The 15,227-nt window shown below is 44.4% G+C and overlaps 1 protein-coding gene across 1 annotated transcript in view; it reads left to right on the top strand.

The window, feature by feature from the left end:
* Positions 1-7,153: 7,153 nt before the first annotated feature.
* SMAD4 (SMAD family member 4) overlaps positions 7,154-15,227 on the top strand; it is a 43,592-nt gene continuing 35,518 nt past the window's right edge. Inside the window, exon 1 of the mRNA XM_074995779.1 lies at positions 7,154-7,412. The gene's annotated coding sequence lies outside the window, so the exon portion shown is untranslated. The remainder of the gene's footprint in view (positions 7,413-15,227) is intronic.

Raw genomic sequence — 15,227 nt, 5'->3', positions numbered from 1 at the left:
TAGTTGGCTCCTCTAATAGCACTTTTATGTGGCTGTTCATGTTCAGTAGAGAGCCACTTCACTTTGCTACTCCCCCTGCCAACACATACGCCTTGGAGCTCCCCCCCCGCCCCCCGCCTCAAAGATATTATACATTACACAACTTGAAGCTATTACCATTGGGATTTTTTTTTCTTGCTGAGATCCAATCTACTGAGTAAACAATGTTAGCGTCCTGTCAATCTACCAAAACCACATTCAGCACGCATCCTGAACCTAGGCTCAGCTGAAAGTTGAATCTTTCTTTGGTGCCGTCAAGGTAGCCAGTAAATGGCTTCATGAGCCAGGGGAGCAAGTGGTAAGCTGAGTTCCCCAGAATCCCTATTGCCATTTGAGCATTGCCATTAGTAATCCACCAGTCAGGAAAGAATGTCCCTGCTTCCAGCTTTTATAAACATATTCTGTTCTTAGATGCAAGCATCATGCACCTTTCTTGGCCAGTTCACATTGGCATTAGTGAAGTAGCTCCAGTGACACACTAGCACTTGCTAGAAAAGTAGTTCTTTCTGTTGATACACTGTTTGGGAAGGTAGGCTAGAGTAAAAATGGGGTATTCCCTACTAGCCCCATTGTGGGTTTTTCGAGCTCCAAAATGACTGCCCACCCTTGAGTTTCAAGTCAGAAGGGAACTACCAAATCATCTGATCTGACCGCTTGTATGTAAGAAGCCATTGACATCAGCTGCAAATTGAATCTACTAACTGGTAGTGAGACAAAGCTGCATGTTTCCAGAACATGCTTGTCACTCATTTCTCCACGGTCAGTGCAGCTTTCATTTCGGTGTTCCTACTCCAGCAGGCTGGGGTGAGACCAGCACTCAGAGCCCGAGCTGTGGGCTATTGCCTTGGAAAGTTGCGAAGCCATTGGCCATCATCCCCAAACTGCATTATATTGCCAACTGGGCCATTAGTGTTTTTTTTCCATGACCCAGAAGCAGCACCACCGGATATGGAACTGTCTTCTGAATGCCAAGAGCAACAACATGTTCCCGCCCCCATATTCCTCAGCATTCAGTTATGGTGTGCAAATATCTCCACATCTTCCTCCTTGCAGTTTCACTGGTAGCAATACGCCCTCAAGCTCTATACATTGTATGTCCTGTGTCAGCAATGCACATAAGAATTGTGCTGAAGTTTGCATGGTCTATGCATCTGTTAGACTAAGAGTGCCCAATGGGAGTTTTGATCCATCCCCTGTTGCCCATTCCCAAGCCCTGACAAAGAGAGGCTAGGGACACCATCTCTGCTGCTCCTGGCTAATAGCTCCTGATGGACCAATCCTTCATGTATTTACCTAGCTCTTTTTAAAAGTCTTTTTAACATCCTAGCCTTCACAACTTTCTCTGGCAGGGAGTTCGAAAAGTTGACTGTGTGATGAAATACTGCCTTTTGTTTGTTTTAAACCTGCTACCTATTTTAATTTCATCAGGAATTGGAACATGACCACCAAAGATGGAGACACACTATCAAGAACATTGTCATGAAGGCGCCCCCCCCCAACAACCTCAGTCAAGGGTTGATGATGATGATGAGTCCTTATGTTATAGGAAGGAGTAAATAACTTCTCTTATTTACTTTCTCCAAACCAGTCTTAGTTTTACAGACCTGTATTTTAGCCCCCCTAGCTGTCTCTTTTCCAAACTCAAAAGTCCTAGTCTTGTTAAGCTCTCCTCATCTGGAAGCTGTTCCCTATCCCTAATAATTTTGCTGCCCTTTTCTGAACCTCTTCCAATTTCAATATATCTTTTACATCATTACAAAAAATGATGTAAGCATTATGGGATGTAGGAAGTATTTTATATATATAGCCCCTTTCACCTTGAGAGACGGGGGTTAGCAGTGGTGGTGAGGATCTATGGGCAGTGTTTGAGTCTGCAGCTTCTCTCATGGTTTAGCAGTGCAATATTAGATTCGCACAGCCAATTGCAATAACTGCATGTCAGTCTATTTCCAAATTTTTGAGCCTGAGAGTTTTTCTTTCTAATACGAAGTTCTTTTGCATGGCTTGCACATATATGATTGAAGGATGATGTGCCTTGTCATAGCAATCATTGCCAGGTATTTTGATTTATTGCTGTAGATTCCCAGGATTTTGGATCAATGTTGAATTTTTTTCATGGTGTTTTTGCATATATCCTTGAACCTTAGCTTTAGTCTTCCTCTTGTTCTCAACCCACATGACAGTTCACCAATGAGGATTTCTTTGGGAAGATGTTCATCACCCGTTCTTCTCACATGACCAAGCCATTGTAGTCTTCTGCTGTTGAGGATCACTATGAGGCTGGGTATGCCAGATCATCTGCATTTGAAACTTTATCTTGCCAGTTGGTATTCATAATTCTGCAGAGGCAGCAAATATGGAAGATGTTCAATTTTTTTCTCCTGGTTCGAGTAGGTGGTCCATGCCTCAGAACCATATAGCAGGATACTCAATACACATGCCTAGTAGATTACTATCTTTGTATTCACTGTCAGCTTAGGATTGTTCCATGCTCATTATGTAAGTCTGCCAAAAATCATAGCTGCCTTCCTGATTCTGATATTCATTTCTTCGTTCATGGATAGGTTCGTGGTGACAGTAGATCTAAGTTAACAGAATTGTTGAACCACATCTAATGGGCTGTTTTGCAGAATAATACTGGGTTGCTGAGGTACACATTGAGTGAATACAACAGTTTTCTTCATGCTTATCTCAAGGGAAAACAACTTGCAGGCTCTGGATAGAGAATCCATCAGTGGCTATATCGTGTCTTCATTATGAGCAACGAGAGCTGCATCATCTGTGAAGGGCAGTTCCCTAATGAGGACTTTCTTGTCCTTAGTTTTGGCCTTGAGTCTTGCCATGTTGTAGGGAGAACTAGCTAATCTTGTGTGGAGAAATACACTGCTGCCTGAGTTTTGAAATGCACAATTGAGTAGAAATGAGAAGACTATGCCGAAGAGTGTAAGGGCAAGAACACACCCTTGTTTCACTCCGCTGTTCATTGCAAAGTGTTCCGATGTAGGTCCATCATATTGCACTGTTGCTTTCATGTTTTCGTGAAAGGCTGTTATGAGCTTGAGCAGGGTCAGTGGGCAGCCAATCTTGGTTAATACTGTGTATAGTCCTGATCTACTGACTACGTCAAACACCTTTGTTAAGTCCGCAAATGCTATGAATAACGGCTTTCCTTGTTCACTGCATTTTTCCTGCAGTTGTCAAAGTTAGAAAAAAATGCCTAGTGTTGACCTGCCAGCCCTGAAGGGCTGGCACAAAAGTATTATGGGCTTGATAAAGTGACATACTGATAACTTGACTCCTAATACCCAGAAATCCCTGGGCAAATCACTACTAGCCTACTACCAGTGCTGTAGTGAGGCTGAGCAGCTTCCCTCCAACCCAGAGGGGAAGGGCAACTCTCTGCACTTGAGTGGGTGGAATCATGGTGAACCCACCCCATGTGCTGTAAGTTAAGAGGTGGGATGTGACATATAAGTGGAGGGGCTCCAGCTCAGTTGGAGAGGAGACAGATGCCTCTTGTGGGTTGTTGGCCTGTGGCTGAATAGGGGTGGGGTTGGTCACCAGAGGAGATTAAGCCTGGAGAAGAGTGTCTGGGATCACCAGCAGCTAAACAGCCTGAGGATTCAGAGGTTCCCTGGACGTTGAAGCCGTTCCCTGATTTGTGGTAGGAAGCAGCCAACAGAAATCAGGCTTCAGTCTGGTTTTGCTGTCATTGCTTGAGTTTCAGGGTTTTTCAGTGGGATCCCTGCTAACCCACTGGTAAAGTCTTCTGCCACTATCAAGGCCCTGGACTGGTACCCAGTGGAGTAGGTTGGGCATGTGTCCACCTACTCCCTGCTGCCAGCCCTGCTCCTGCGGTGGCAGCCTCCTCATCTTATGTCAGCTGAAACACCTTTTTGCATCTCTTTCCTGCCTGCAGGCCAGAGCCTGCCTAAATTGCTTGCAGCTCTGCCCTGCCTGAGGGCCAGGCCCCCATACATTGTAACAGACAATTATGTAATTTCTCCTGTGAATGGGCTGAGCTCCCAGTGAGGCAGAGTGGCCTCCTTCCAAGCCAGAGGGAAGACCACTGGCTTGAAAATCCACAACACCCACAAAGCATTGTGAAATGTCCAAAAGCCAATGCATAGGAGGACGGCACAGAGCACATTGATACCTAGTGGGGATGCATCCTGCTCTTGTATATTGCTGCAAGCACCCCTACTAAATATGGGCATTGTCAACACGAGCACCCGAGGCTTTGTGCACTCAAGCGATATAGACACTTTGGTGGTTCTACACTGCCATAACTTGTGCCATAACTTGTGCTCGATAAATATTTGGAGGTTAGGTCCATAGATGGCTATTAGCAAGGGGTAAGGTATGGTGACTGGCCTTTTGTCGAAGGTGGGAGATGGATGGCAGGAGACAAATCACTTGATCATTGTCTTTGGTTCACCTCCTCTGGGGCACCAGGCATTGGCTACTGTCAGCAGACAGGATACTGGGCTAGATGGACCTTTGGTCTGACCCAGTATGGCCGTTCTTATAAGTTTTTCTTCACACAGCGCACAGTCAACCTGTGGAACTCCTTACCAGAGGATGCTGTGAAGGCCAGGACTCTAACAGAGTTTAAAAAAAAAAAAAAAAAAAAGAGCGGCAACTTTATGATGGGGGGCTATGGCCTAAGGGTTGCAGGATCAAACATTCAGTGAGAATGGCTTTGTTAGACGAAATAAAACGCGTCTCACTTCAAAAGCTTGTGTGGGAGAGAAGGAAGTTTGATTGCTTCATTTAATAGTGGTTAACACTATTGTCTGCAAGCCCTAGCATAATTTTTTAAAAAATTATCTTTATAGAAACTGAGTTCTGGATATTATTCCTTGCATTATGCATCTTTGGTTCTTTTATTATGTTCATTGCCATAGCAACTGGGTTCCCTTGCATGTTCAAGTTTCAAAATAAGGATTCAGTCCAACCTTGGTGATGGGGTGGTGACAGGGAAGAACTGTTTAGTGTTCTCTGCAAAAAGCCTCCTCCTGTCCAACACAGGAATGCCCATGACGGGGATAGCTGAAGTTGTGCTCTTGAGATCACTTTGCTGCTGCTTTGAGCTGGAGGAGTGTACAGTAAACTAATTAATAACTGATATTTGGGTCCAGCATGTCTGCCTACCACAGAAATCATGGAGGCACAATGGGGGTGATGGACTGAAATCCAGAATATTCCTGGGGGAAAAAGATCTGAGTGAAAATCAATCACTGTCTGGACCCTCATTCACCCTCACACAGTCCCAAGGAAAAAATAAACAGCTCTTTATAGATTTCTGAGGCTGCTAACAGAGTTATGCAATCAATATGATCACCTTCCCATTCTCTCCTGTGAGCGATCAAGCATAGGAAGTTCTGTGCCTGAAACCTAAATGGTAGGGGGTTGGCAAGTGTGCAAACTCACCAGCTGCGCATAGAAATATAAAGTCTAAATGGCAGGGCCCTTCACAACCCTTCTGTCAGGGCTTGCATTGTTTCCAAAACACAAACTCAAAAACAGAACAAATCAACTCAGGGTACTGGATTATACCCACTCATAGCACTTTCCAGCTAGGAAGGAAAAGCATACACACCCTTTCCTTATGGCAGTCTAGCATCCACCAGCAGGCAGGGGAGAGACCACACACACCCTTCCTCTGTAGTAGTCCTTCCAAATTATTATATACCCATATACTGTGGTTTCCCTAAATCTGTATCTCTTGTCTGCTGCCCATCTAAACAGTGGGAAGCCTTGAGGATTCCAGCTGCCCACATACCTGCTCCGAGTCATGTACTCTGCAACCATACCTCCCTGGTATAAAGGTGCCCCCAAGGCCTGTATAGGCATACAGGAACAGGCCTGTGTGCTGCAAGGCCCTGCATTATGATACACGAGGACTGAGGAAATACAGGTGACACCGGCATTGCTTTGTCTACCATTACATAATATAGCTCAGAAAAGGAGAGGTTCAAACAGGAAAAACTGGAGAGGTCATCAATAGGAAATAATGGCTCTTTGTAGAAGGGTCTCATTCACAGCTCCTGAGCCTCAGGCTTTCGACAAAGTCAGGGTTTTGAGAGACTCTTCAGAGTCAAGAGCGCCTCCAAAATTGTAGGGCTTTTGACTGCTCAGCTGCAAAAAGACAGTGAAAACTTAGAGCCAAAACCAGAGAACTGTACCCTGTGTGGGCAGACTACACTGAAGGCTGTGCTTGAGTACTGGGGTTAGCTACATCTTTAAAGCAGCCAAGCAACGCTATTTTCTTTGACTTAAGAACATTAATTTGATGTAGGTTCTATTGGGTCAAATGGCAAAAGCAAGATGAGATGGTGGATGAGTGGCCCAGGAGAGGTGAGAAAGGGGTTGAAGGATGCAGCAAAAGAAGAAATTTCAGACTTTTGAATATCCTGCTGAGGGCTGCCGGATGGATGTAATCTCGGGTACTTGCCTGGACTGGCACCATGCCCTGCTGTGCAGCAAGGCATTAGTGAGCCCTACCAACTGATTGCCCCACCCCACTAGCTCTGCCCGGCTGAGCATCAGCTGTGTCTGGAGGAGTTTGCAAGTGGGCTGGCCAGCACCTGGGAATCTGTCTCCCCTCCTGCCTTCTCAGACATCTGTTGTCCTCTCTCCCTATGGGTGGGAAATAAGGGCAGCAGACACCCTGATTTCCACCCCTCCAGCCTGATCCTCCAGATACTGAACCCCCGTAAGTCCCCCTTCCGACATGGCCCCGTAGCAGCAGAGCAATCCCCACCAGTAACAAGAGCCAGCCCCCGTAAGCGCTCACAATAGCGCAGTCCAGAACCTCAGGCCCCTGAGAAAAGGAGAGCTGGGAGGAAAGTCGCCTTTTCCCATGAGGGCGGGGATGGAAACTAGAGCATTAAATAACTCCCCCCTCCCCCCAAAAAAAAGACACCCGCCCACCCACATGGCAACGCTATCCAGGGCTTTTGACCTTAGAGCCGGGAGCTCTGGCCAAGCGCATGCGCAAAGCCACACCGTCCCAGGAACGATGGTGGAGGCGGGAGGGGGATCCCCCAACTGTGGCGGGATTGCCCGGATGTTGCGCATGCGCGCGGGTGGCTGGACGTGTCCGCGGAGCGGCAGCCGCTGCAACAACACGGTGGAGGCGGCGGTAACGGGGCGGCTGGATCCTTCTGCCCTCCCGCTCCGTAGGTCTGTGAGTGCCTCCGCCTCCCCCCATAGCCGGGGCCGCCCTGAGGGGACAAGCCGCAGCCCGGGGGCCTGGTCGCCTGTTGAGGAGGAGGAGGAGGAGGCGGCGCACCGGGGCTGCCGCACCAGGGCGCGGGGGAGCAGGGGGCCTCGGGCCCGCGGCGGCCCAGCGAGCCCGGAGAACCCAGGTAACGCCCGCCCCCGGTGGTAGCCAATCAGACACTGCCTGTCCCCTGGAAGTGCGCCCCGCCCCCACCCCGGGCTCGCGCGGATCCCCCTCGGGATCCCCCCCTCCCTCCACGCGGGCAGAAAGTGCCGCGCTGCTGCCTGCTTGTCCTCGGCTGGGCGCGCGCCCCTCCGGCGACCGCTAGCCGCTCTCCGAGAGGAGCGCGCCCCCGGGGCTCGAGTGGAGGCGGGCCGGCCGGCTGCCTGCGAAGTTCCCAGGCCCGCGGCGAAGGGGTTCCCGTGGCCACGCGGCGGTGCTAGTGTGGGTCGCACTCCAGGACGGGGGTGTTAGGAGCGGCTCCTTTCTCCCCGAGCGCTCCCCTGGTCCTCCTGGCTCCCTCTCCAGTTTACACGGTCGCCTCGTTTTCTTGCCCCACTTTCTGGCTCCCCTGTTGATGGAAGTTGCCCGCCTTGTTCTGCACTGTGCTTCATCCTTCAGCTCCCTTGCTCTTTTCCCACCGCTGTGGTGTCGAAGGTTTCTTTTCTGGAATCTCCTGTTGATCGTGTTCCCGGTTAAGCTTTGCCATCCTTCTCATTACTGAAGTGCCTTGTCTGCCACTCAGTTCTATGCCCCTTGCTCTCGTTACACTTCTAATATGTGCTGGGTTTTTGTTGTCGTTGTTGTTTGAGGTATTTCATATTTGGTTTCTGCTCTGAAATTGAGCTCTTCTTGGTTTTTTTCTTTGTAAATAATTTAGTTTAAGGTATCTAGAGGCCTTTACACCTACAAGATTTTATCTAATGACAATTGTATATATTTTTACTCATCAAAACAAAAAAGCAGTCAAGTAGCACTTTAAAGACTAACAAAATAATTTATTAGATGAGCTTTCGTGGGACAGACCTGCTTCTTCAGACCATAGCCATATGGTCTGTCCCACGAAAGCTCATCTAATAAATTATTTTGTTAGTCTTTAAAGTGCTACTTGACTGCTTTTTTGTTTTGATAGTACATAGACTAACTTGGCTCCTTCTCTGTTACTATTTTTACTCCTGTGTGACCTCTGCAGCCTTTTGACTGTTTGTCACGTGCTGCATGGCAAACCTTGCTGAGGATTGATTGTTAATTATGTGGTTTTCTTAAGTTGTAGGGTGTTAGACATGTTGTAGTCAAGGGTCCAACGAGGTAATAGTACAAACAAATCACTGCTACTTGTGTGCATTAGAGCTGACAAGGGCCCCTGTGTGTTTTCTAACATCAAATCCCAATCCTCAATCAATTTTTTTGTGTGTGTGAGGATCCGTGTAAACTCGGTATAAGTTCTTTGCAACCTCTGTGATTTGTTCTATTTATAATCTTAGTGGTAAATTAACTTACTTAGCAATGCTAAGTTTGTTTAACCATATGATGCTTTCTAGATAAAAAATTATGTGCATTTTGCAGTAAAAATAATTATATTAAACTACAAAATTAATCCACCTTGTTTTCGCTAGATGACTGTTGGAACATATCCTTCCATTTGACAGTTATGATGCTATTTTGATTTATGGATTCTTTGTCTTGCAGGCATGTTTATATACATTTAATAGTGACATTAAAACAGTATTCATACACAGGCCCAAACTTCAATGAAATCAGTTCCTGAAACTGGTCAATATCTAGCATTAATTCTATAAGTAGACGGGTTTGATTCCACTTATATAGCAATAACACATTAGATGTGCAGATGTTGAGAAATGTCTGCATACTGTGGTGCAGAGCAAAGGACCTGTGTGTAAAGAATTTCAAAAGTAGTGCATGTATTCTGAAAAATTCTTTTGGGGCTAGAATTTTACATGCTTGGTCTCACCTCAGAGGTGAACATTTTTATCTTTTTTTTAAATGGCAAACAAAATACTAGCCCTGTATGGGTTTCAGTACAGAATGCACGTTACTTAAGTACCCATTGCTGTGCTATCAAGGGATTAAGTAAAATATAAAGTCCATTAATTTTTTCATAAAAGATTTCACTTTTCCTTGTATTTGGTTTAGTCAACATTAGTTTTTCTTGTGTTTCTTTGCCAGGTGATTCTTGAATCCTTATTGAAAGAGTGATATGGGGGTTGTATTGTGTGTTGAAGAGAGTTTGATTTGGGCTTCCTTTGTTCTGTGTTAAGGAGTTGTACATCTGAAGCCTGCCTGCTGAGAATGTCCTTTCCTCAGCTCCTGAGATTCTCACTGTGGCTTCTATGGGTAAGACAGAGAGAGAGAGATGGGTTAGTAAAGTAGGTGATACGGCCAGCTAAAATCCTGTCAGTTACAGGATCATGTCTTGCTTGATCTCATGCCTAAAGGCAACTTCCAGGTCACTCACATGTGACAAGTGTATCTGAGGCATTGTGTTAGGGCTAATGATCCCTCTAATTTTTTCCATCTATGTGCGGACTTAATCTTGTTATGTGCACTGAGGCCTATGTCAGTGTGCACCCCCAGTAGAAACACATGCTGCTGATGACTGTGAACGCTCTACTGATCATCTGGGCAGCAGCTGAATTTCTCTTGGGTGGCTGTCCAAATGCTCAGCTTACAGGGATCACTGGTTAGGGCTATCAGAGGCACTTGGAAGAGATGCAGGCTGCATCCTTTCCTTTTGTACCATTGGCTATGAAGCTGGCAAGCCTCAACCAGTCCCACTTAATGAGCCATAGGCTTGGGGAAACTTTTATAGGGGTAGCATCCCTTGTTAACACAGATGTCTCAGTGAGGCAGGCTGTTTTATGTTGTAGAGATTGGAGTTTATTTGGCTAGCAAGTCTTCAAGAATAATGGCTGACTGGAGGGGAGGAAAAATTAAAATACAAAAAACTTATGGTACTAAAATTTTACAATGTGATTCTACTCTGAAAAATGATTATGTAAGCATGGTACTTCATTCGTCCAATCCTCTTCACATATGTGTTTGATTCATAGCTGTTATCGTTGGTGGCTGAATGAGGTGTGGATTTTCTTTTGTTGGTTTATTCTCTCTGCTAACCCTGCAGAGCTAACACAGCTACACTAGGTCCTTGTGTATCATCAGTAGAAAGGGATACTGCATTTCAGTTACAGGGCCAATCTGTTAAACTTCTAAAAATGCCATTGAAAGCAATAGTTGTGCACAGCTGGAGACTGAGAAAATCAAATGGATAAACTCTCTGAAGGCAGTTAAGACTTCAGAGTTGGTAGTTCCACAAGAAAAAGAGGCTATCTGAATTTTTTTCTGAATTGTTTTCTCTTAAGAAGAAATATTGCTGTTCCAATACTGAAAATTGTCTCAATATTTCTCTGAATTCCTCTTACGCTGTTTTGTACAGTTGTGCCAAAGTTTATTTAATTTCTTGTTTTGTTCTTTCGTGTGCCATTTCCACCACCTCCTGAGTGTGACAGAGTTGACGCTTTTTAACTTAATTAACATTAAAGAAAAATTCTGATAACTGAAGAATATTCTGGAGAACATCCATCTGCTGGTTATCATATATATATCAGTGTCAGTCTAATCATAAAGTACTGTTTCTTGTTGCTATTGTGTGCTGATCCAGTATCTACAGATTTGTTTTTGCTGCTGCTGTTCCTCTTTTGGGCAACTAGAGAGAGTTTGGTGTGGTTGGAAAAGCATCCACGCTTGTGGCCTTCAAGCATATCTGCATCAAGGCATAAGGGATGCTTTGTTACATATGTGTTTGTGAGCTTCACTTTATTAAGTTTTTCAAGGATACTTTCCTTATACCACTGCAGTTAGAAGACAGTGAAACTAACCTATTAAACAAGCTAAAATGGACTCTTTGATAACCAGCTGCTACAAATAACTATTATGTGCAAGCTGTAAATAATTCTTTAACTTTTTTTTCCCAGCTTTGCTTCTAAAATATTTACCCTTTCAAATAAGCTATCTCCAAGGATACATTTTTGGGCATCAATTCTGGAGTTTGCTTTTCATTGTTGAAAGTTCCAGCATAGCACACTGTACGTGTTAGGTTGTAAGTTTATGCGTGTCTTTGACAGGGTACATCAAGGTTGAGTCCAACCATGTAGTGGCCTCTGGCTACTCCTGCAATATGAATGATAAAATAAAAACTTTTTGTTAAGTGTCAAGCAATAAGACTGTCTCTTTGAAATGTTAGAAAGACTTCAGTCATGGTAGTTGTCTGTCATTAAATATATTGTGCCCACTAATGTGCTTGTATAAATCTGATTATTTCTGTAATGCATTCTGAATGACTGATAGTCAAATGAGAAGAAACATAAGGTATTGTGCATGATGTGAGTATCTCCATACACCTCCCAATAACATGAAAGGCAACAGCAAGAGCCTGATGTTGTCATCTTTTATAGGAAAATTTGAACGTGTTTGACTTTATTTTGAAATCTTCTAAACCTAAGGGTAAGATATTTTAAAAATCCAGAATAGGAAGTTCTAGATGATTCAGTGTGTAATAACATGAGGAGTATCCTGGTGAATCTTGGCCTGCACACCATGTGCAAAAGATGGTCTTTATCACTTTGATATACTGTCTTTCCCTCTTTAAGATCACATTGTGTTTTATATTATCAAATTGTGTATTTTAGCTTGGCTGTTAAGTTAAAATGTTACTTGTCTTCCTGGCAAAAATAATAGTTTTCAAACATTCTAACTCTGTGGTTTACAGCTTGCTTATTCCCCCTCTTAAATCAGATCATGAGCAGAAGCAGCTAAAATATCCCTGTTCTCAAAACTCTAAAACTTGATCTAACCTGCTACAGCTTGGTTAGAGGAATAAACTTCTGCTGGCCTACATAGCAAAGGATAAATTGCTTATGGTTGAACTATTTATCTGTAGCTTAAGATCTCAAACCCAATCTTTCTCTATTCCAGTTACAACAGACCTTTCTATTCAGATCACTGACAGATGTCACATTCAAACCAGGACCCTGTCTCAGTCATTCTTAGCCGTATGCTCCTTACAAGGCATTTCTTTTATGATGGACATAACTAGGCCCAATCCCTTAACATCTGGTCACTCACATTGGGTCAGTTCAATTCCTTTTCTCAGCTGCGCCTCCACTTATTTTGAGGGATCAGTAGTTACAGTCAGCCCCTTCAACAATTCTTTTCACTGTTGTTGTGCCTGTTATTCCACTTATCTCCCCTTTCTTGTCTGGTGGGAAGAAAACCTGCTGCTTATAGTATTTCTGCTTGCGCCAGGCTGCTGCACAATAGGGTTTTTCTTAGCCTGTGAAACTGTGAGGGTTGTAATTTGGTTTACAAGTCATTTATAATTAATGGCTATATGGAAGGGAAGAACACAAATCACATTGACACACACCCCTGGTCAAATATGAAAGTACTTTTTTTTTATTTGTAAACTTAACATACTTGATTAAGAGATATTTGAAATGCATCAAAATGGAACCTCAAATTTGCATTTTTATACAAAGTAATTTTTCAGAGGAGAAGTTCAATTTAAGGTTCCTAATTTAAATACTCAGTGATCAGGAAATAAAACTAAGGCTATCATAGTTACAACAGTTTGGCTACATTTCAGGACGTTGGTTGTCGGTTTTTATGGGGGCGGGGTGTAAAATGGATGTCATAAAATAGATTATGTACTATGGTTGAACTGAGAACAGTAACTCAATTATTTCCTGAGCTAAATACAGCAGTATCAGCTGGGCCATGTGGGCTGTGTACAATATTCTACGATATAGATCAGGGGTGAGGAACCATTTTTTTGCCACTGACCCACAGAAAAATTGGTCGGTGAGAAGCAAAGAAAAAACTCAGCCCCAAACTGAGAAGTGCGCACGCGCATACCCACACACACACACAAAATGTCCTTTTAGAGTGATTTTTTTTTAATATTTTAGTGTGATGACTGAGTTTGCTTTTCCTTGGTGAGCCTTGTTATGTCGGCTGGAACTGAAGATGTTGCTATTCGTAACTGGCTTTCCAGGTTCACGTCTGTTAACTTGGCATTCAGGCAGTTCTTAGCAAGAGAGAGCTTTAAAAAGAGCTGCTCACAGTGGTACATAGTGCCAAATAATGATGTGATTTTCAGCACGTCTCTTCTGGCTTGGAAATTTATCAGCATCTACATAAAGTCCGTAATATTCCAACAGAGGCAGGTTGTTGTATTTAGCCTTTAAGTTCATTGCTGATTTGTTTTGCAATAAGTTTGTGTTGAAAGCTTCAGGTATGTTGTGTACTTCTGTGTTGAACAGTCTGGGAAAATGTTTAATTCCAGGTTCCTTTGATCTCAGGTCTTGAAATCAGACACAAAATTTGTGGATTTCCTGGCATCTGCTATGGGTTGATGCAGGTCTTTTGTGCCTGAAGTTTTGGGAAATGCACCATGCTGCCCTTTTCCAGTTGCATTTGCCACAACTTCAGTTTAGCTTTGAATGATTTGACATTTGAAGGAAGGCTAGTAAGAAACTGGGCAGGCTTTTGCAATTTGACATTGAGCTCTGACATGTGCCAAGTAATGTCAGCCATAGGTGCAAGGTGACACAGCCCCTTTGGGTCACTCAGCTCGGCCACAGGTTTTCCTTTCACGTGCATGAAAAATTTCACTTTATTTCTCAATTCATAAAACTGCATTGGCATACTCCCTCGGCTCAGCCATCACACTTCACAATAGTAAACTAAATCACCATACTCTGCTTAGTGTCTTTCGATGGCTCTTTGAGCTGGTGGCTGTTTAATGCTTTACAGTAAACCCTTGATTTAATAGACTGGTGGGGGAGGCGTATCCGTTAACGCTGAAAGTCAGTTAAATCCGAAGGGTTTATTGTATTTGCCTTAGTGCTCCCCCTTCAGCCCTCTGCAGATAAACGCTGTGACTGACCAGAGCTGGAGGAGCTACTGCTGCTGGGGCCGCAGGAACGGCTGGGACCATTGCTGCTGCTGGGGGAGCCACCAGAGCAGCGGGGGCTGCTGCGGCTGCTGGAGCTGTCATGTGCTTCTCCCACCAGGCGTGGGGCGCATACATGAGTGCCACCTACCTGCATATGTGCCCTACCCCTGGTAGGAGGAGAACATTGTGGCTCCAGCAACGGTGGCCCCAGCTGCGCTGGTGTTTCTTCCAGCAGTGGCAGCAGTCGTAGCTGCTCTTGTGGCCCCAGTGTTAGCAGCTCCTCCAGCTGCTTTGACAGTTCCAGCAGTGGCCCCAGCCATCGTGGCATTTACTTTCTTTGGGGTGGGAGTGGGGGGTTGACTGTCAGACAGTCCCTTATTTCCCAAGTCTGCTAAATCAGGGTCCAGTGATTCAAGGGTTTACTGTACTTTTGTAAAGTTAATCCTTGATGCTACTGTTGATGTTATATTGTTCATTTGCACGGACTGTGCACACGTTCTGTTAATGAATGATGCAGTGATACACGATCAACTTACATGGGTCAAGACAAATGGGACCCGTTTCTTTCTTAAGGCAACTAATCCCTTCTGAGATCCAACCATGGTTGGATTACCGTAAGTAGTGAGACCACTCACCTTTGCAAATAACTGAAGCATGTGCATTGCTGATGTAACCTCAAGAACTTCTGACAGTTTTATTCATTGGTACGAAAGACAGTACATCCTCTCGAATCTCAAAACTTGTTGTGATTCCATGCAGGAAAATAGCCAGCTGGGCTGTATTGTTGTCTCTGTTGTCTCATCAACAGCCAGAGCGCAGAGCTCAAAATCAGCTGCAGAATCTTTCGGAGGCATTTCAATATCCTGAACTGTATCTTACAATGTCCTGTGCGAGAAGCTCACACTTAAGAAATCTGAGTTTCTCTGATGCCAGTAAATCTGCAGCTGTAATAAAGCATTCTTTACAAACTCTCCTTGTGGATGAGGC

The sequence above is a fragment of the Carettochelys insculpta genome, chromosome 5 (genome assembly GCF_033958435.1).
Source record: "Carettochelys insculpta isolate YL-2023 chromosome 5, ASM3395843v1, whole genome shotgun sequence".
NCBI lineage: Eukaryota > Metazoa > Chordata > Testudines > Carettochelyidae > Carettochelys > Carettochelys insculpta.
The sequence above is the reverse complement of the archived record's forward strand: the minus strand, read 5'-3'. Positions and strand labels throughout refer to the sequence as shown.